Source organism: Bubalus kerabau, chromosome 18, assembly GCF_029407905.1.
Source record: "Bubalus kerabau isolate K-KA32 ecotype Philippines breed swamp buffalo chromosome 18, PCC_UOA_SB_1v2, whole genome shotgun sequence".
In the NCBI taxonomy this organism is placed as follows: Eukaryota; Metazoa; Chordata; class Mammalia; order Artiodactyla; family Bovidae; genus Bubalus; species Bubalus kerabau.
In genome coordinates, this window is record NC_073641.1 from 43,016,413 (window position 1) to 43,036,734 (window position 20,322).

The window sequence follows — 20,322 nt, forward strand, 5'->3', positions numbered from 1 at the left end:
TTTGTAGCACCATGGATGAACCTAGAGATTATCATACTGAGTGAAGAAAGTCAGAGAAAGACAAATATCACCATGATATCATTTTTATGTGGAATCTAAAACAATGACACATGTGAACTTATTTATAAAACAGAAATAGGCTCATTGACATAGAAAACAAACTTACCCTTACCAAAGGGGCAGTAGGGAATGAGGGATACATTAGGGGTTTGGAATAAATATAAAAACAGAAAGGCTCTCAGCCACTTCTGAGAGAAAGAGCTCTAATTTTCTTGGATCTTCAGTGTCAGGAGTCAGAGGGAGAACAATCCCTTCCCCCTATAAAAACAGGGGGACAAAAATAAAATCTGAGTTGGAAACTCTGAGTGTGAACTAATAGACCTGCCAAGGAACCTATAACTTACAAAGCATTGTGAAACTTCAGAGACTTCACGTCATTGTTGCAGGGGAACCACGCATAGGAAGGTCCCAAGCTTTGCTGATGCTCTGCTGTCACCAGCTTGAAATTCTCCATAATTTTTAAACTAGGGCTCTGCATTTCTATTTTGCACAAGATCCTGCATATGATGCAGCTTGTCCTGGCCAGGGCAACTGACTGTGCGGAGCATGAAAAACCAATTGCTCTCAGTGGTTATTTCACTGGAAAAAAAAAAGTGGTTTCAATTGAAACAAAGGGTATATAGCTCAGGGGTAGAACATTTGACAGTAATTTACTAAATCCCTTTCTTAAAGGAGAGATTCTCTTTTCTGCTTCTGAGATGATCTGACTTCACAGCAGGGAAGGCCCTGGAGGAGAGTCAGAGTGGGCACGAGTGCCCGCCCACAGCCCCTAGGCACTTTCCACTGTGATCTGAGGGCTGCTTACTGCCAACACCTGCCTCAGGAGTCCTCTAGCCATAAGAGGCTGCTTGGGCTCCCCTCTGAGTGCTGGGGAACAGAGGGTTAGTGGGCAAGGAACTCACCTTCCTCACCCCTCTGAGGCCTGTTCTGCCACTCCCAGTGCTCCATCAGGGTGTCGGCTCCAGTTGCCCACAAAGATTTGCTTGCTGATGTGCATTTTATGGCTCCCATCCTTTCCTCATCTCACTTCTCCATTCCCCCACTGAAATTTCCTGGGATTACCTCCTGAATAAAGTACATGCATCCAAGTCCTCGTTTTAGGATACCTCTGGTGGTGGTTTCCAGCAAATTTGGAAAACTCAGCAGTGGCCACAGGACTGGAAAAGGTCAGTTTTCATTCCAATCCCAAACAAAGGCAATGCCAAAGAATGCTCAAATTACTGCACAATTGCACTCATCTCACACGCTAGTAAAGTAATGCTTAAAATTCTCCAAGCCAGGCTTCAGCAATATGTGAACCGTGAACTTCCTGATGTTCAAGCTGGTTTTAGAAAAGGCAGAGGAACCAGAGATCAAATTGCCAACATCCACTGGATCATGGAAAAAGCAAGAGAGTTCCAGAAAAAAACATGTATTTCTGCTATTGACTATGCCAAAGCCTTTGACTGTGTGGATCACAAGAAACTGTGGAAAATTCTGAAAGAGATGGAAATACCAGACCACCTGATCTGCCTCTTGAGAAATTTGTATGCAGGTCAGGAAGCAACAGTTAGAACTGGACATGGAACAACAGACTGGTTCCAAATAGGAAAAGGACTTCATCAAGGCTGTATATTGTCACCCTGTTTATTTAACTTATATGCAGAGTACATCATGAGAAATGCTGGGCTGGAAGAAGCACAAGCTGGAATCAAGATTGCCGGGAGAAATATCAATAACCTCAGATATGCAGATGACACCACCCTTATGGCAGAAAGTGAAGAGGAACTCAAAAGCCTCTTGATGAAGGTGAAAGTGGAGAGTGAAAAAGTTGGCTTAAAGCTCAACATTCAGAAAATGAAGATCATGGCATCCGGACCCATCACTTCATGAGAAATAGATGGGGAAACAGTGGAAACAGTGTCAGACTTTATTTTTCTGGGCTCCAAAATCACTACAGATGGTGACTGCAGCCATGAAATTAAAAGACGCTTACTCCTTGGAAGGAAAGTTATGACCAACCTAGATAGCATATTCAAAAGCAGAGACATTACTTTGCCAACAAAGGTTCGTCTAGTCAAGGCTATGGTTTTTCCTGTGGTCATGTATGGATGTGAGAGTTGGACTGTGAAGAAGGCTGAGCACCGAAGAACTGATGCTTTTGAACTGTGGTGTTGGAGAAGACTCTTGAGAGTCCCTTGGACTGCAAGGAGATCCAACCAGTCCATTCTGAAGGAGATCAGCCCTGGGATTTCTTTGGAAGGAATGATGCTAAAGCTGAAACTCCAATACTTTGGCCACCTCATGTGAAGAGTTGACTCATTGGAAAAGATTCTGATGCTGGGAGGGATTGGGGGCAGGAGGAGAAGGGGACAACAGAGGATGAGATGGCTGGGTGGCATCGCTGACTCTATGGATGTGAGTCTGGGTGAACTCCGGGAGTTGGTGATGGACAGGGAGGCCTGGCCTGCTGCGATTCATGGGGTCACAAAGAGTCAGACACGACTGAGTGACTGATCTGATCTGATCTGGTGCTGGTTTAGTCACTAAGCCATGTCTGATTCTTGAGACCCCATGGCTTCCCTGCCCATGGGATTTCCCAGGAAAGAATACTGGAGTGGGCTGCCATTTCCTTCTCCAGAGGATCTTTCCCACCCAGGGACTGAACTCGGGTCTTCTGCAGTACAGGCGAATTCTGTACCATCTGAGCCACCAGGAAAGCTCCAGGATACCTCTGGGAGGACCTAAAGACAGCAAGTCATTTAATCAAAATCCAAAGCAGGTTCAAAGAGTGATGGGAATGACAACTTATACACAGTTCAGGGACTGCTTTCTCTTCAGCTTGCCTCTGAGCCAGCAAACAAGAGTGCAAAGGATGCATACGAGGTACGGATTCAATTAGGTGAGTGGATGGCTCCCGAATTCATCTCTGAGGAGTGGCTTTAGAGTTGGGAACCTGCCAGGTCAGACAGAAAACCTAGGAATGTAGCTTAAAGAAGTAGGAAGTTAAGTTGTCTTTTGCATAGCAGATTGATGGGAGATGATGAGGGCTGGAATAAAACTTATAAATTTCATTTCACTCTGCATGACCTCCATCCCTAAAGTCACCTCATTCTCAAAAATGGCTGCTTGCAGTCCAGCCATCTCACTTATGTCCCAGATAGCAGGGAGAAGAAAATAATGAAGAAAAGCATGCCCTCTCCCTTTGAGTCTCCTTAGCAGATGTTGTTAAGCACATATTCTCTTCTGCTTGTATCCCAATGGGAAGAATCTAGTCTCATGATTCTACCAAGGTGCACAGAAGTCTGGGAAATGTAGCTGTGTCTGGATAACATGTGCCCAGTTTAAAATTAGGTATTCTGTTTGTAGAGAAGAAAAGACAGTGAGGGGCAGCTAACATTCCCTACCACCCCACCCTCAAAGAGTTTCTTGGGCCCTAGTTTAACCCAGTAAATGCAGAATACTTCTCATTTGCCCCAGAGAAGCACATGTGTGCATGCTAAGTCACTTCAGTCATATCCAATTCTTTGCAACCCTATAAACTACAGCCCATCAGGCTTCTCTGTCCATGGGATTCTCCAGGCAAGAATACTGCGGTGGGTTGCCACGCCCTCTTCCAAGGGATCTTTCCGACCCAGGGATTGAATCCATGTCTCCTGCATCTAATTCACTGACAGCAGATTCTTTACTCACTGAGCCACCAGGGAAACCCCCTAGAGAGGCACAGATATGGCCAAAAAGTCACTGCCTTCTAAGGGAGCCCTGCAAGAAGGGATGAACTGGACAGACAACTACAGACCAGATGGGTGTCTGAGGAGATGCCAATTTGAGTAGATAATGACTGAGGTCCAGACGCCCTCCACTATCACAGCTGTTGGCTGGCATCATAGAGGCCTGCAAAACCTGTTTCTGCACAGCTTCAAGACTGAAGAAAGAACCTGGAGTCATTGATAAAGATATCAATGGTTTAATGCAGGAGGAGCTTACATATCTGAAGCAAAGTTCTGGAGCGACACCCCACTATGTACAGCACATGGCAGGCCAGATGAGGCAGCAGACTTCACTCCTAGAGGCAGGAGAGATTAGGGGGAATTATATCAGGTTAGCTCATCAGTTACTAGGGAAAGCAGGTGAGGGGGCAACCCCCTTACTGGCCCTTTGATAAGTATACTAAAAGGTTCTGATCTAAAGCTAGAACGATCATTCTCTTGGGGCATGGGACAAGTTGTAGAAAGGCCAATCATATGAGTAGGACATAGGCAAAGCATGCACTTGTTGAGCAGGGAATGTACACAGAGAAAGAGAACAGCCATCTTGAATGATCCGACCATACAATGGCATATGCAAGCCCTTCTACCAACCCATAGATGAGATCCAAGAAAACAGAGGAAACCCGTTAGTTTTTGTTGTTTTTTTTTTCGTGTGTGTGTGTGGCTCAAATGGTAAAGAATTTGCCTGTAATGCAGGAGACCCAGGTTCGATTCCTGGATCAGGAAGATCCCCTGGAGAAGGGAATGACTACCCAGTCCAGTATTCTTGCCTGGAGAATCGTATGGACAGAGGAGCCTGGTGGGCTACAATCCATAAGGTCGCAAAGAGTCGGACACAACTGAGTGACTAACACTTTCACTACTTTTCTTTCAAGTTAGCTTAGATCATGTTTCTACTCCCTTAGTGAAATGAGGATTATGGTGGCCACTAGGGCTATTGGCTGATATTCTGGTTCTCCTCCTCTTGAGTAGACGGTAGGATTTGCATTTCCCTGCCCCTTTGAAGTTAGCTGTCGTCATGTGGTATACTTTGCCCAATGATATTTGAGCACAAGTGAGATGTATCTTGTCTAGACTGAAGAGTGAGTCCATGATGGTTAATTTTATGTGCCAACTTGGCTGGGCCGTGGACCCCAATTTTTGATCAAACATAAGTCTAGATGTTGCTATAAATGTATCTTTTAGATGTGAGTAACATTTAAATAAGTAGACTTTGAGTTCAACAGATAATCCTTCATATGTGGGTAGGCCTTATCCAATTAGCCGAAGGCTTTAAGAGAAAAAGACTAAGGTCCCCTAAGGAAAAAGGAATTCTGCCTCCAGTGTGTTGTGTGTTAAGTAACTTCAGTCTTGTCTGAATCTTTGTGACCCCACAGACTGTAGCCTCCCAGGCTCCTCTGTCCATGAGATTCTCCAGACAAGAATACTGGAGTGGATTGCCATGCTCTCCCCCAGGGGATCTTCCTGATCCAGGGGTCAAAATCACGTCTCATATGTCTCCTGCATTGGCAGGTGGGTTCTTTACCACTAGCACTACCTGGGAAGCCCACCTGCCTCCAGAATTATAACATCAACTTCTCCCTAGGTCTCCAATCTGCCCTGAAGATTTCAGGTTTTCTAGCCCCTGCTATTGTGTGAGGCAATTCCCTAAGGTAAATTTTCTCTGTGTCTGTCTCTGTCTCTCTCTGTACACACACACACACACACATACACACACACACACACACACGCACACACGTGTTCTATTGGTTTTGTTTCTCTAGAGAACCCTGAACAATGCAAAGCCTATGTGTAATTGGTCACCTTTTCCTTTTTTCTCACCACATTAACCTTGGAAGCACGTGTAGAGATGAGGTCTCCAGCCTGGATCCCTAAGCAACAATAGCAAGTCTAGTCCCTCTGCCAACCCACAGGGGACAGGGAACATCATCAAGAAATAACCTCCATTCTGCCAAGCCACGGAGATGTGGAGACTGCTTGTGGTCACAGCACAATCTACTCTACAGACCAAGGAGGCAAAATAGAAATTAGGGTGATTTAGATTTGTTAGGGGAAGCACACTGACTGAAACCGCCCACCCTGGCCAGGCACCATAGTAACCATTAGCGAGTTATTTTACGACAAGAGGTCCTGGTAAGGAATAAGGAACTAACAAGCCACTACCAACCAAAAGAATTCGGGAAAGGTCAAAAGGAGACATCACGTGTCCTTCCACCTCCCAGAATTCTTCTTGCTGGCATCCATCCTGGCTGAGCAATGCGTGCACCACCAGGAAGGACCCTGAGTCATAATGATCAGCCAAAGACAACCTGGAAACTAATCCTATCACCATAAAACCTGAGACTGCAAGCCACCTGACACAGCAGTTCTCCTGGGTCCCCTTACTTTACTGCTCCCCACCTGTGTGCACCTTTCCAATAAAGTCTCTTGCTTTGTCAGCATGTATGTCTCCTTGGACAATTCATTTCCAGAGTGTTAGACAAGAGCTCACTCTCAGTACTCACTATTTCTCATTTCTTCTGGCTAGGATTATTCCAGGGCTTGAAGCAGCTCTTGGCGTTTTCCCTGCTAAGAATGTCCTTGGAATCAATGTCCTATTCCCACTTTTCTACCCTCATTAAGCTTTCCTGGCTCTAAAAGTCCTCTTCCTCTCAATTCAGTAAAAATGTTTCCTTTTCTTCTTAGTGTGAGAGATCACAATTATGCAGTAAGAGGTAATAAGCAAATTCCCTCCAATGTGTGAATAGAAGCTTCATTTTCCCAGGGGGATTTGCATTTGAAAAGGAGATTTTAAAACAAAACAAAAATCCCACACAAATGAAGCTATACTTGGTGAAATTCCAGGAAGCATGATTAAGTGAGATTTCCCGTAGTAAGGGAGACATTTGGGAACAAGAGGACTTTTTCACAGGTGCTCTGCAGAAGGTACCAATTTTGTTGTATTTTATTTCCTGGAATTTCTGGGTGCTTCTGAGTACTGGAGAACAAAAATTCCTCAGGGATGCTTCAGAGCAACTTCCTGTGCTGTCCAATAATCCCCATTTCTGCTTCCAAACGCTTCCCAGTGACCAGCCACCGCCAGACCTAACAGGCTCACAGCCTCTCCTGGCATCCTTAGGTCAAGCTGCCAGCCCCTTGGTTTTCCACAGGGAGCAGCTTCCTGAGAGAGGTGACCTTTACCCAAAGATGGCTGGATAGCATCACTGACTCGATGGACGTGAGTCTGAGTGAACTCCGGGAGTTGGTGATGGACAGGGAGGCCTGACGTGCTTCGATTCATGGGGTCGCAAAGAGTCGGAGACGACTGAGCGACTGAACTGAAGGTCCCTGAAATCCAATACACAAATATCCCTAGGTGTCACATGTCCCCCTCTTATATCACTCCAGGATGCCTACCTCTCATCTCAAAAGTAATGCACATTCACAAGAAATCAACTAGGCAACTTGTTTAAAAACATAGATTCAGAGATTTAGCTTCTGATTCAATAGGTTGGGATGCAGTCCAGAAAGCCACATTTTCACAAGCCCCCATGTGGTTCAGATGAACGCGGTAGGCTGACTACACTCCGTGAAATGGAGCCCCAGGGAGATGGGGTGAGCTGTGCACACCGCCCGCTCTCCTGAATTCCCGGTGAACTCGTTTCTAGTCAGCTCCGAGTTTGTGTCTATTTGATGGAGCCAGGCCATCTGCTCACAACCTTAAAACAAAACAAACAAAACAAACAAAAGATGGAGTGTTGCTTCCAGGAATTTCTGTGCCATTTTTCTTTTTCTTTTTTTCCGTTTACAAGAGGATACGTCTTTTTGTGTGTGATTTAATTTTTCACGACAAAAATGAGGACAAATGGTGGTCTCCTCCCTCACTCATTTTTTGCCATATTTGCAGAGGACTTAAAAGTTAACACGTCAGAAAGAAGCAACCAGCTCCAAGAGCTCTCAGTAGAAAGTTGGAATTATTAAGAGTCAAATGGAAAAAAAAAAAGTTAACATTTGTTAATACACTGTTTTTAGAAACCTGTTTTAGAGCCAGTAGCAATAGGGCAGAAACCAATTTTCAAAAAGACAACCCAATTGGCCAATTGAAGAGTTCATTTCTTTGGCCTTGGGGAAGAGGCCGCTGAGTCCCCCGCACTTGGAAGTTAATTAGTCCTCCCCATCCCCCAACACCACCCCGGCTCCCGCCCAGACCCAAGCCGGATCTCTGCCCTAAATGCGTGTGCCCCCTGGTGGTTTGAAGGTAAACTACAACGTACCTCAAAGGGAAGGAGAAAATCGGGAGTTTGAATATCCTTGCATTTCCGCACTCCACACCCATACAGAGATTTTTCAGGGACAGGTCTGCAGGTGCATCAGATGCTGCCATAGTTCTGGTGGCATCCTCACACTTCATTCTGCACACTTCATTGTGGGTACGTCGCAAATGCAGACGTGCCGCAACCCCTTAAAAGCACAGTTCCTGCCTGGCCCAACGCTGCACACTGAACCAGGCCAAGCCACCAGTGCCTGTCACAGGAAGCACTCCGTAAAAATCAAGTCCACCGACTTCCCCGGCAGTCCAGGGGTTAAGACTCGACACTTTCACTGCAGAGTGCCAGGGTTCAACTCCTAAGCAAGAAATAATAAAAATAGGCCTCTGGACCTTCAAAAAGGGCTTCGGGCTTTCAGCTAGACACTTGACTCGCCTGCGAGACTCATTTTTACATTATATGGATTTATTCTATTTTTTTAAAAAATCCAATACAACATACAAAAGTCACTGTTGTTAATTTGGAGCATGTCCTTCCAGAACTTTCTACAATGTACTTACATATATAACTGTACATGGACAAATATAGAGAATTATAAGCTTATGGAGCATTTCCTAAAAAACAGGATCATATAGTACCTGATTTCTTTTATAGCATGATTTTTTAAACTAATAATAGGATTTCTTCAATCAAATCTTTCTATATGGAGCCATTTAGTTCTTTTTAACTCTGTATACTATTCTATACAGAGGCTCCCCCAGGGCTTCCCCAGTGACTCAGTGGTAAAGAATCAGCCTGCAATTCAGGAGACACAAACTCAATCCCTGGGTTAGGAAGATCCCCTGGAGAAGGAAATGGCAACCCACTCCATTATTCTTGCCTGGGAAATGCCATGGACAGAGGAGCCTGGTGGGATACAGTCCACGAGGTTGCAAAAGAGTCGGACACAACTGAGAGACTAAACAAGAGCAACAAACTACTATTCTATAGTATTGGGAGTTCAGAAAGCCAAAATAATATTCCTTTATTTTTGTCCTAAGTCTGGGCTCAATGGAGAAAGAAGGCAATAAAGGAGCCAAGAATAGACAGTGAGGAAAGGATGGCCTCTTCAATAAATGGTGTCAGTCAGTCTTGTCCAGCTCTTTGCGACCCCATGGACTGTAGCCCATCAGACTCTTCTGTTCATGGGGATTCTCCAGGCAAGAATACTGGAGTGGGTTGCCATGTTCTCCTCCAGAGGATCTTCCCAACCCAGGGATCTAACCCAGGTCTCCCACATTGCAGGCCCATTCTTTACCATTTGAGTCACCAGGGAAGTCCTTTTTTTTTTTTTTTTTTAAAGAAAACACATATAAGTGACATCATGCAGCATTTGTCTTTCTTTGTTTGGCTTATTTTACGTAGCATAATGCCCTCAAGTCCCATCCATATTATCACAAACGGCAGGATTTCCTTCTATCTCATGACTGAGTAATATTCCTGTGTGTGTGTGTCTATATATACATCTATTCATATAAATATATATCACCATTCATCTATTGATGGATAGATACTTCACTTGTTTCCATATACTGGCTGGGGAGTCAAACTTATAGAAACAGAGGGCAGAAACACGGTTACCTGGTAATAGAGAGAGGTTGGTAAAAGGCTAGAAACTTTCAGCTATAAGTTGAATAAGGTCTGAGGACCTAATGTAAAACAGGTGACTATAGTTGGTATACGGACTTCCCAGGTGGCACATTGGTAAAGAATCTACCTGTTAATGCAGGAGACACAGGAGACATGGGTTCAATCCCTGAGTCAGGAAGATCCCCTGAAAAGGAAATGGCAACCAACTCCAGTATTCTTGCCTGGAAAATCCCATGGACAGAGGATCCTGAAGGGCTACAGTCCATGGGGTCGCAAAGAGACAGACATGACTGAGTGACTGAGCACAGCACATAATTGGTATTTTATATAACTGATATATATATAAAATTGGCATATATAATTATATAACTGGTATATATAATTGGTATACTAACATAATTGGTATATAGTATTATATAATTGAAATTTGCCGAGAGTAGAACATAAATGCTCTCAGCAATAAAAGAAAAAGATGAACATGTGAGGTTATGGGTGTGTTAATTAACTAGGAGAGAATCCTTTCACAATGTATATGTACATCAAATCACCACAATGTACACTTTAAATATCTTACAATTTTATGTGTGAATTATACCTCAATAAAACTGAAATTTAAAAAAAAAACTTACTACAAAGCTACAGTAATCAAAAGCAGGGTGGCACTGGTATAAAGACAGACATATAGATCAATGGACTAGAATAGAAAGCCCACAAATCAGGTGATTTTCAACAAGGATACCAAGACCATTAAATGGGAAAATAACATTTTTTTAACAGTTCTGGAAAAAAAAAAACTGGATACCCGCATTCAAAGGAATAAAATTGCACCCTTACCTGATACCATATACAAAAATACCAGAAAATGGAGTAAAGGCACATGTGTAAAAGCTAAACTGTAACACTCCTAGTAGAAAATATAAGGAAAAGGTTTATAATGTTGGATTTGGCAATAATGTCTTTGATATGACACCAAAAACACAGACAACAGCAAAAATAAAAATAGGCAAAATTAGACTTCATCAGAATTAAAATGATTTGTGTATCAAAGGATACTATTAATAAAATGAAAAGGCAATCTATGGGACTGCAAATCATATATCTGACAAGAGATTCATATTCAGAATATACAAAGAACTCCTGCAACTCAACAACAAAAGCAAACAACCTAATTAAAAATGGGCAAAGCATCAAAATAAATAATAATAATGTATTTTAACATAATTATTTTTTACAAATTGGCCAAAGGATTTTGTGATGCTTGAAGTTGTGTGTCATATTGCCTGAGTTGAGGGGTACCCAGATAGCTGGTAAACAGTATTTCAGGGTATGTCTTTGAGGATTTCTTCAGAAGAGATTAGCATCCCAATCAGTAGACTGAGTGAAGAAGCTCTCATATTCTATTGATTATTTCTTTAGAGAACTCTAACAGACTTAAATAGACCTTTCTACAAAGAAGACATGTAGAAGATCAATAAGTACATGAAAAGATGCTCAACATCACAAATCATTAGGGAAATACAAATCAAAACTATAGAATTATCACCTCACCCTCATTAGGATGATTGTTACTAAGAAAGTAAAATAAAAACAGAAAATAAATGTTGGGGAGGATATGGAAAAATTGGAACTCTTGGCATTGCTGTTGAATACATAAAATGGTATACCTGCTACAGAAAATAGCATGGGTTTGCTCAAAAAATTAAAAATAGAGTTACCATGTAAATGTGTTAATCACTCAGTCATGTCCAACTCTTTGCGACCCCATGGACTGTAATCCACCAGGCTTCTATGTCCATGAGATTCTCCAGACAAGAATACTGGAGTGGGTTGCCATTTCCTTCTCCAGGGGATCTTCCCGACCCAGGGATCGAACCTGAGTCTCCTGTATTGCAGGCAGATTTTTTACTTTCCACCAGGGAAGCCCAAGAGTTACCATGTGATCCAGCAATTTCACTTCTGAGTATATAGCCAAAAGGAAGAAAAGCAGGGACTCAATACCCTAAAGAAAGGAAAGCAGGGACTCAAACAGGTAATCTGTACACTCAAGTTCACAGCAGCATAATATAATAGCCAAAATGTTACTGCTGCTAAGTCACTTCAGTCGTGTCTGACTCTTTACAACTCCCATGGATCTTCATGACCCAGGGATCCAACCCGCCTCTCTCACATCTCCTGCATTGGCAGGCAGAGTCTTTATCACTAATACCTCCTGGGAAGAGATATGGGACCTAATCAGAGAGAAATGAGTAACTCTCCAAGCTGGCTTTAAAATTCAGGATTAAATACCATCTTAACAGGAAAGGGGAATTAAGAGGTATAAAAATACAGTTTTATAGCAAATAAGCCATGGGGATGTATTACAGAATAAGGAACGTGATCAGTAACACTGCATGGGAACAGATGGCTATTAGACTTATTGTGATGACCATTCCATAATGTATGCCAATGTCAAATCACTATGTAGTACACCTGAAACTATTATAATATTGTCAGCTACATTTCAATTAAAAAAAAATAAAAATAGGGAAAGAAGAGAGGAGATGCAGACCTCTTAGAATTAAAGAATTTTAGGAAAGATGACTGGGCCCTTAGAAGAGTAAATAGAAGTATAATATTTTGTGGAGAAGTTTGTCTTCATTTTTTCTTCCAATTCCACCTAGCCTATGCTCTTAGATGGGCTTCCCCTGGTGGCTCAATGGTAAAGAATCCTCCTGCCCATGCAGGAGACATGGATTCAATCCCTGGCTTGGGAAGATCCCCTGGAGAAGGGAATGGCAACTCACTCCACTTTCTTGTCTGGAGAATTCCAGGGACAGAGGAGCCTGGTGGGCTATACAGTCCATGAGGTTGCACAGAGTCAGACATGACTCAGCGACTAAAGAACCACTATGCTCTCAGATAGCTCTCAAACTTCTGGAAGGCATCGGAATCACTGACGGGCTTGTTAACACAGTGATTGCTGGGCTCTACCTGTGGAGCTTCGATGAAATAGGCCTGGGGTAGAGCCGGACACCACTGAAGTGACTTAGCAGCAGCAGAGCCAGAGTATTTGCATTTCTAACAAGTTCCCAGGGATGCTCCTGCTGGTCTGGGGACCATACTTTGAGGCTGCATCCCATAGACCTCAACCTTCTTTGAAGGGAATCTCTCTCCTTATTTTATTATTCCACTATTCCATCCTAAGGCATATTTTTCAAACCTACACTAATGCCTCCTTGAGTCTCTGACTTCTAAGTAGACCTTTTAAGCACCTCCTTTTGCCTTTGAGATTTATAGTAATTTTATTGTTATTTCTCCACTTCAACCCAAGAAATTGGCATTATTGTTTATTCATAAAACACATCTCTGTTTCTGAATCTGGTGGCAGATGTGGGTAGTATTTACTTTGCAATCATTCATTGAGCAGGTACTCTCAGGATTTGAGCACTTTTTTTGCACCCATGTTACACTTTAATTTTAAAATTCTTATTAGACACACACACAGTCTAATAAGGAAGCTGTAATTTTTGAGTCTCTAAAATCCAAAACTAAGGCCAGACCAATTGTATAATTGGTCTACATGGTGGGTTTGTGACTCGACCTACTGACAAGCCAAATGAATCAGAGAGGTTAGTTTCCTGCTTGGCCCTAAAAGCAGATGTAAAAAGTGGCCATATTTCAAACAGCCAAGGACAATACCCTCCTCACCCCCCAGCCCTGCCCTTGCTATAACAATAACAAGACCGGCCACTAGGAACCCTGGCCCTGCCAGGAGCACACTCTCTCCTCCTGTGCTCTCTGCTGTCAGGGCCAGTCCTGCTCTATTGCCCAAGGTTCCAAGTAGCTGGGTTTTTAGAAGGCTACAGTATATACATGAATTTTTTGACTAGGAGATACGTACATTCAAGCATACAGCTTGGTAGAGGATTACTGCTAATCACAAAGGAAAGATATCTCAAGTTAATTATTTTATTTTTTTTTTCAGTTTTATTTTATTTTATTTTTAAACTTTACATTATTGTATTAGTTTTGCCAAATATCAAAATGAATCCACCACAGGTATACATGTGTTCCCCATCCTGAACCCTCCTCCCTCCTCCCTCCCCATACCATCCCTCTGGGTCGTCCCAGTGCACTAGCCCCAAGCATCCAGTATCGTGCATCGAACCTTCCGATGTATAGGAAGAGGCAAGAGTCTGGGGTCACTGAAATTTTTCCTTCCCTATGCTCTAACTATATAGGGGCCCATCTCTCTAAAGTGCAGATTGCCTCATCCTGTTTTTTCAGCCTGAATACCCCTCAGGATGTGCTGCCAGAGAACCACTGAAGTGGGTTACAACTTAACCACTATATAACTGATGGGAGAGTGACATTCTTTTGTTCCTTTTTGTTGCTGGTGTTCAGAGTCAAGGAGGTCATTTTTTATTTTTGTTTATTCCCGTCCCTAAAACAGGACCAACTAAACAACAGGCAGCAGACCACAGTGCATGAGTTTTTACTGATAAGCATCGGACTACATGGGTGGCCCAGACAGTAAACAATCTACCTGCAATTTGGGAGACCCAGGTTCAATCCCTGGGTCAGGAAGATCCCCTGGAGAAGGGAATGGCTACCCACTCTGGTATTCTTATCTGGAGAAATCCATGGACAGAGGAGCCTGGTGGGCTGCAGTTCATGGGGTCGCAAAGAGTTGGACACGATGAGTGACTAACATATTTACACTTTTTTATCAGACTGAATACGGATTCAACCTTTGGCTAAAAGCATTTCATCCTAAAATTAGATAGGGTCAAATTGGATATGCCCCCTCACTCAGTCACAACTCGTCCTAGAGGACTAGAGCCTGCCACACCATGGATAACAGGTCAAAATGCAGCGCCCCTGAAAGTTATCCAAAAAAAGAAAGAAGAAAGGACTTAGCCCAGTTCATTGTCCCAAATTCATCAATCCTAGACATCGCCATTTCCCATAGGAAGGCATGAAGAATGCGACAGGGGTCTTCCTTGAATTCGATACTCTTCCATAAGAAGTATGAAACTAGAAAAAAAACTGGAGGTTTTCCCAACACATAGTACAGGTTTACCAGAGTTTAATGATCCCCTGTTAATGGATATTTAGCTTGTTTCTAATTTCTCCACAACAAACACCCTCAGGGAGGACCTCCTATATATTTTATGGTGCATATTTTCAAGTTTTCCTTTAGGCTAGCTACCTGGAAGTGAATATCTAGGTGGACTGTGTAAACATTTAAATTTTTCATGAATACTGACAGCTTGCTTTCCAAAAGGGCTTACATGATTGGCACTTCAGCTGGAATGTGGGCAAATACCTGTTTTTCCACATCTTCATCAATATTGGTTACACTCGATCTTTTACATTTTTGCCGATATGATAGGTGAAAATGATATCTTTGTTGTTTTGCTACATATGATTCTACTATTGGGTAGAATGAACATCTCTTTATACATTTGCCAGCAATTTTTATATTCTCTTTACAGAGTTTCCTGTTCATTTCTTGTAACCAAATTTCTATTAGGTTATCTTTTCATTATTAATTTGTAGACATTCTTTATTTATTTTTGATGCTATTATTTTACCTTTTATATTTGTGGCAATTATTCTTTCCAATCTTTTGCTTGCCTTTTAAATTGGGTGTATATCTATGGTAGTACAGAAAAGTTTCTTTTTATGCAGGCTCAGTTGCTTCAGTAATGTCCGACTCTTTGCAAACCCATGGACTGTAGCACACCAGGCTCCTCGTTCCATGGGATTCTCCAGGGAAGAATACTGGAGTGGTTGCCATTTCCTCCTCCAGGGGATCTTCATGACCCAGGGATCAAATCTGCATCTTTTATGTCTCCTGCACTGGCAGACAGGTTCTTTACCACTAATGATACCTGGGAAGCCTGTCGAAATGTACTTTTTAAAAAAAATTTCTTTGCTTCTGCATTTTATATCTTAGTTGATAAAGTATTCACTGTTTCAAGATCTTCCATATTTTACTCTTTCGCTGTTTATTCGAATACTTTTGTTGTTTTGGTTTTGAAATAAACGTAAAAATCCATCTAGAACTTACATAGAGTTGTCTACTTAGAGAAAAAGACACAACATGAGAGTTCTCAGCTTAAGTTTATTCACGGTCTTACTGAAGACTGTAGCCTGGCAGACAGTTCTGAGGAACTGCTCCAAAGAGGTTGGGAGGAGCCAGTATGTACAGGAATTTTTTGGCTAGAAAATACGTGCATTCAAGCATATAACATGGTAAAAGATTACTGCTAATCACAAAGAAGAGATGCATGGGTGCTCAGTCATTCAGTCATATCTGACTCTTTGCAACTCTATGGACTGTAGCCCACCTGGCTGCTCTGTTCGTGGGATTCTCAAGACAAAAATACTGGAGTGGGTTACCATTTCCTCCTCCAGGGGATCTTCCCAACACAGGGATCAAACCCAGGTTTCCCATATCGCAGGCAGATTCTTTACCATCTGAGCCACCAGAGAAGCCCACTGAGTCACCTGCGGAGCCCCAAAGAAAAGATCAGTTCAGTCGCTCAGTCGTGTCCAACTCTTTGCGACCCCACAGACTGCAACACGCCAGGCCTCCCTGTCCATCACGAACTCCAGGAGCTTACTCAAACTCATGTCCATTGAGTCGGTGATGCCATCGAACCATCTCATCCTCTGTCGTCCCCTTCTCTTCCTGCCTTCAATCTTTCCCAGCATTAGGGTCTTTTCAAAAGAGTCAGTTCTACGCATCAGGGGGCCAAAGTATTGGAGTTTCAGCTTCAGCATTCCAATGAATATTCAGGACTGATTTCCTTCAGGATGGACTGGTTGGATCTCCTTGCTGTCCAAGGGACTCTCAAAAGTCTTCTCCAACACTACAGTTCAAAAGGATCAATTGGATCCTCCGCTTTGGTGCTCAGCTTTCTCTATAATCCAACTCTCACATCCATACATGACTACTGGAAAAACCATAGCTTTGACTAGACAGACCTTTGTTGGCAAAGTAGTGTCTCTGCTTTTTAATATGATGGCTAGGTTGGTCATAGATTTTCTTCCAAGGAGCAAGCGTCTTTTAATCTCATGGCTGCAGTCACCATCTGCAGTGATTTTGGGGCCCAAGAAAATAAAATCTGTCACTGTTTCCATTGTTTCTTCATCTATTTGCCATGAAATGATGGGACCAGATGCCATGATCTTAGTTTTCTGAATGTTGAGTTTTAAGCCAACTTTTTCACTCTCCGCTTTCACTTTCATCAAGAGACTCTTTAGTTCTTCGCTTTCTGCCATAAGGGTAGTGTCATCTGCATATCTGAGGTTATTGATATTTCTCCTGGCAGTCTTGATTCCAGCTTGTGCTTCATCCAGTCTGGAATTTTGCATGATGTACTCTGCATATAAGTTAAATAAGCAGGGTGAAACATGCAGCCTTGATGTACTCCTTTCCCGATTTGGAACTAGTCTGTTTTTCCATGTCCAGTTATAACTATTGCTTCTTGACCTGCATACAGATTTCTCAGGAGGCAGGTCAGATGGTCTGGTATTCCCATCTCTTGAAGAATTTTCCACAGTTTATTGTGATCCACATAGTCAAAGTCTTTGGCATAGTCAATAAAGCAGAAGTAAATATTTTTCTGGCACTCTCTTGCTTTTTCGATGATCCAACGGAGGCTGGCAATTTGATCTCTAGTTCTTCTGCCTTTTCTAAATCCAGCTTGAACATCTGGAAGTTCACAGTTCATGTACTGTTAAAGCCTGACTTGGAGAATTTTGAGAATTACTTTGCTAGCATGTGAGATGAGTGCATTTGTGCGGTATTTTGAGCATTCTTTGGCATTGCCTTTCTTTGGGATTGGAATGAAAACTGACCTTTTCCAGTCCCGTGGCCACTGCTGAGTTTTCCAAATTTGCTGGCATATTGAGTGCAACATTTTCACAGCATCATCTTTCAGGATTTGAAATAGCTCAGCTGGAATTCCATCACCTCCACTAGCTTTGTTCGTAGTGATACTTTCTAAGGCCCACTTGACTTTGCATTCTGGGATGTCTGGCTGTAGGTAAGTGATCATGCCATTGTGGTTATCTGGGTCATGAAGATCTTTTCTGTATAGTACTTCTGTGTATTCTTGCCACTTCTTCTTAATATCTTCTGCTTCTGTTAGGTCCATATCATTTCTGTCCTTTATTGTTCCTATCTTTGCATGAAACATTCCCTTGGTATCTCTAATTTTCTTGAAAAGATCACTAGTCTTTCCCATTCTATTGTTTTCCTCTATTTCTTTGCATTGATTACTGAGGAAGACTTTCTTATCCTTGCTATTCTTTGGAACTCTGCATTCAAATGGGTATATCTTTCCTTTTCTCCTTTGCCTTTCACTTCTCTTCTTTTCGCAGCTATTTGTAAGGCCTCCTCAGACAACCGTCTTGCCTTTTTGCATTTCTTTTCCTTGGGGATGGTCTTGATCACTGCCTCTTGTACAGTGTCATGAACATCCATCCATAGTTCTTCAGGCACTCTGTCTAATCCCTTGAATCTATTTGTCATTTCCACTGTATAATCGTGCGGGATTTGATTTAGGTCATACCTGAATGGTCTAGTGGTTTTCCCTACTTTCTTCAATTTAAGTCTGAATTTGGCAGTAAGGAGTTCATGGTCTGAGCCACAGTCAGCTCCTGGTCTTGTTTTTGCTGACTCTATAGAGCTTCTCCATCTTTGGCTGCAAAGAATATAATCAGACTGATTTTGGTATTGACCATCTGGTGATGTCCATGTGTAGAGTCTTCTCTTGTGTTGTTGGAAGAGGATATTCACTATGACCAGTATGTTCTCTTGACAAAACTCTGTTAGCCTTTGCCCTGCTTCATTCTGTATTCCTAGGCCAAATTTGCCTGTTACTCCAGGTATTTCTTGACTTCATACTTTAGCATTCCAGTTCCCTATAATGAAAAGGACATCTTTTTGGGGTGTTAGTTCTTAAAGGTCTTGTAGGTCTTCATAGAACCGTTCAGCTTCAGCTTCTTCAGCGTTACTGGTCAGGGCACAGATTTGGATTTCTGTGATATTGAATGGTTTGCCTTGGAAATGAACAGAGATCATTCTGTTGTTTTTGAGATTGCATCCAAGTATTGCATTTCATACTATTGTTGACTATCATGCTGCTGGAGAACTGTGAGGAGATACCCCATGTCTAAGGGCAGAGAAGCCCCAGCAAAATGGTAGGAGGGGCGAAATTGCATTTAGAATCAAACCCCATGCCTGCTAGAGATGCTCAGAGGGCCCAAACATACCTTGTGTGCACCAGGACCCAGAGATCCCCCCAGAGACTGAGACAGAACTGTGTTTGAGTGTCCCTGAGGAGGTATGGGTAGTAGTGGACTGCTACAGGGGCAGGGGCTCTGGGTGCAGTAGACCTGGGTAGGGCATAAGCCATTAACCCCACCATCGAGCTGCCAGAACTTACACAGGACTGGGGAAACAGGCTCTTGGAGGGCACAAACAGAACCTTGTGTGCACCAGAACCCAGGAGAAAGGAGCAGTGACTCCATAAGAGACTGACTCAGACTTGCCCGTGAGTGTGTTGGAGTCTCCAGCAGAAGCGTGGGTCAGCAGTGGCCTGCTGCAGGGTTGGGGGCACTGAGTGTAGCAGTGTGTGCATGGGACCTTTTGAAGGAGGTCACCATTATCTTCATTACCTTCACCATAGTTTGGCCTCAGGACAAAAAACAAGGAAGGAACACATCCCTGCCCATCAACAGAAAAGTGGATTAAAGATTTACTGAGCATGACCATGCCCAACAGAGCAAGACCCAGTCTCCCCCTCAGTCAGTCTCTCCCATTAAGAAGCTTCCATAAGCCTCTTATCCTTTTCCATCAGAGGGTAGACTGAAAACCATAATCACCAAAAACTAACCAATCTGATCACATGGACCGCAGCCTTGTCTAACTCTAATTCAAAGAAGAGATATCTCAAGTTAATTATTTTAGTGCTTTCCGATGTATAGGAAGAGTCAAGAGTCTGGGGTCACTGAAATTCTTCCTGAGGTATGTGTCTAACTGTATCAGGGCCCATTTATCTAAAGCACAGATTGCCTCATCCTATTTTTACACCCTGAATACCCCTCAGGATGTACTGCCAGAGGACTGCTAAAGTGGGTGACAATTTAACCATATATAACTGTTGGACGAGTGACATTCTTTTGTTCTTTTTTTTGTTCACAGAGTTAGGGAGGTCATTTTATTTTTTTTTCCCCAAATGCATGGCTAACTTTCCATTTATTCCCTATGGATTTAAAATGCCATCTTAGGGCTTCCCTGATGGTCCAGGGGCTAAGACTCTGTGCTCCCAATGCAGGGGTCCTGGGTTCAATCCCTGGTCAGGGAACTAAATCCCACATGCCCACAACTAAGGGTTTGCATGCCACAACTAAAGACACCACGTGCTGCAAATAAGACCCGGAGCAGACAAATAAATAAATTTTTTTAAATGCTATCTTTTTTCAAATACTGTTTTCCCTTGCATATATGGGTCTTAACATGTTTCTAATAGAGCTGGATAACTGGGTTCCTTGTCTACCATCGATTGAAAGCAAGGAAATAAATTGAGGACTCAAATGAATCGAATGATCCAAAAGGAAGTGAAAGCTGAATACAAAGA

General features: G+C 42.7%; 1 long non-coding RNA gene across 2 annotated transcripts in view; it reads right to left on the reverse strand.

Annotated features, from left to right (window-relative positions):
• Window positions 1-7,295: 7,295 nt before the first annotated feature.
• LOC129633150 (uncharacterized) overlaps window positions 7,296-20,322 on the reverse strand; it is a 38,887-nt gene continuing 25,860 nt past the window's right edge. For both annotated transcript variants that reach the window (XR_008704923.1, XR_008704922.1), the window contains exons 3-4: window positions 8,063-8,414; window positions 7,296-7,507 (exon numbers count right to left, since the gene is read on the reverse strand). This is a non-coding gene — a long non-coding RNA (uncharacterized LOC129633150). The remainder of the gene's footprint in view (window positions 7,508-8,062; window positions 8,415-20,322) is intronic.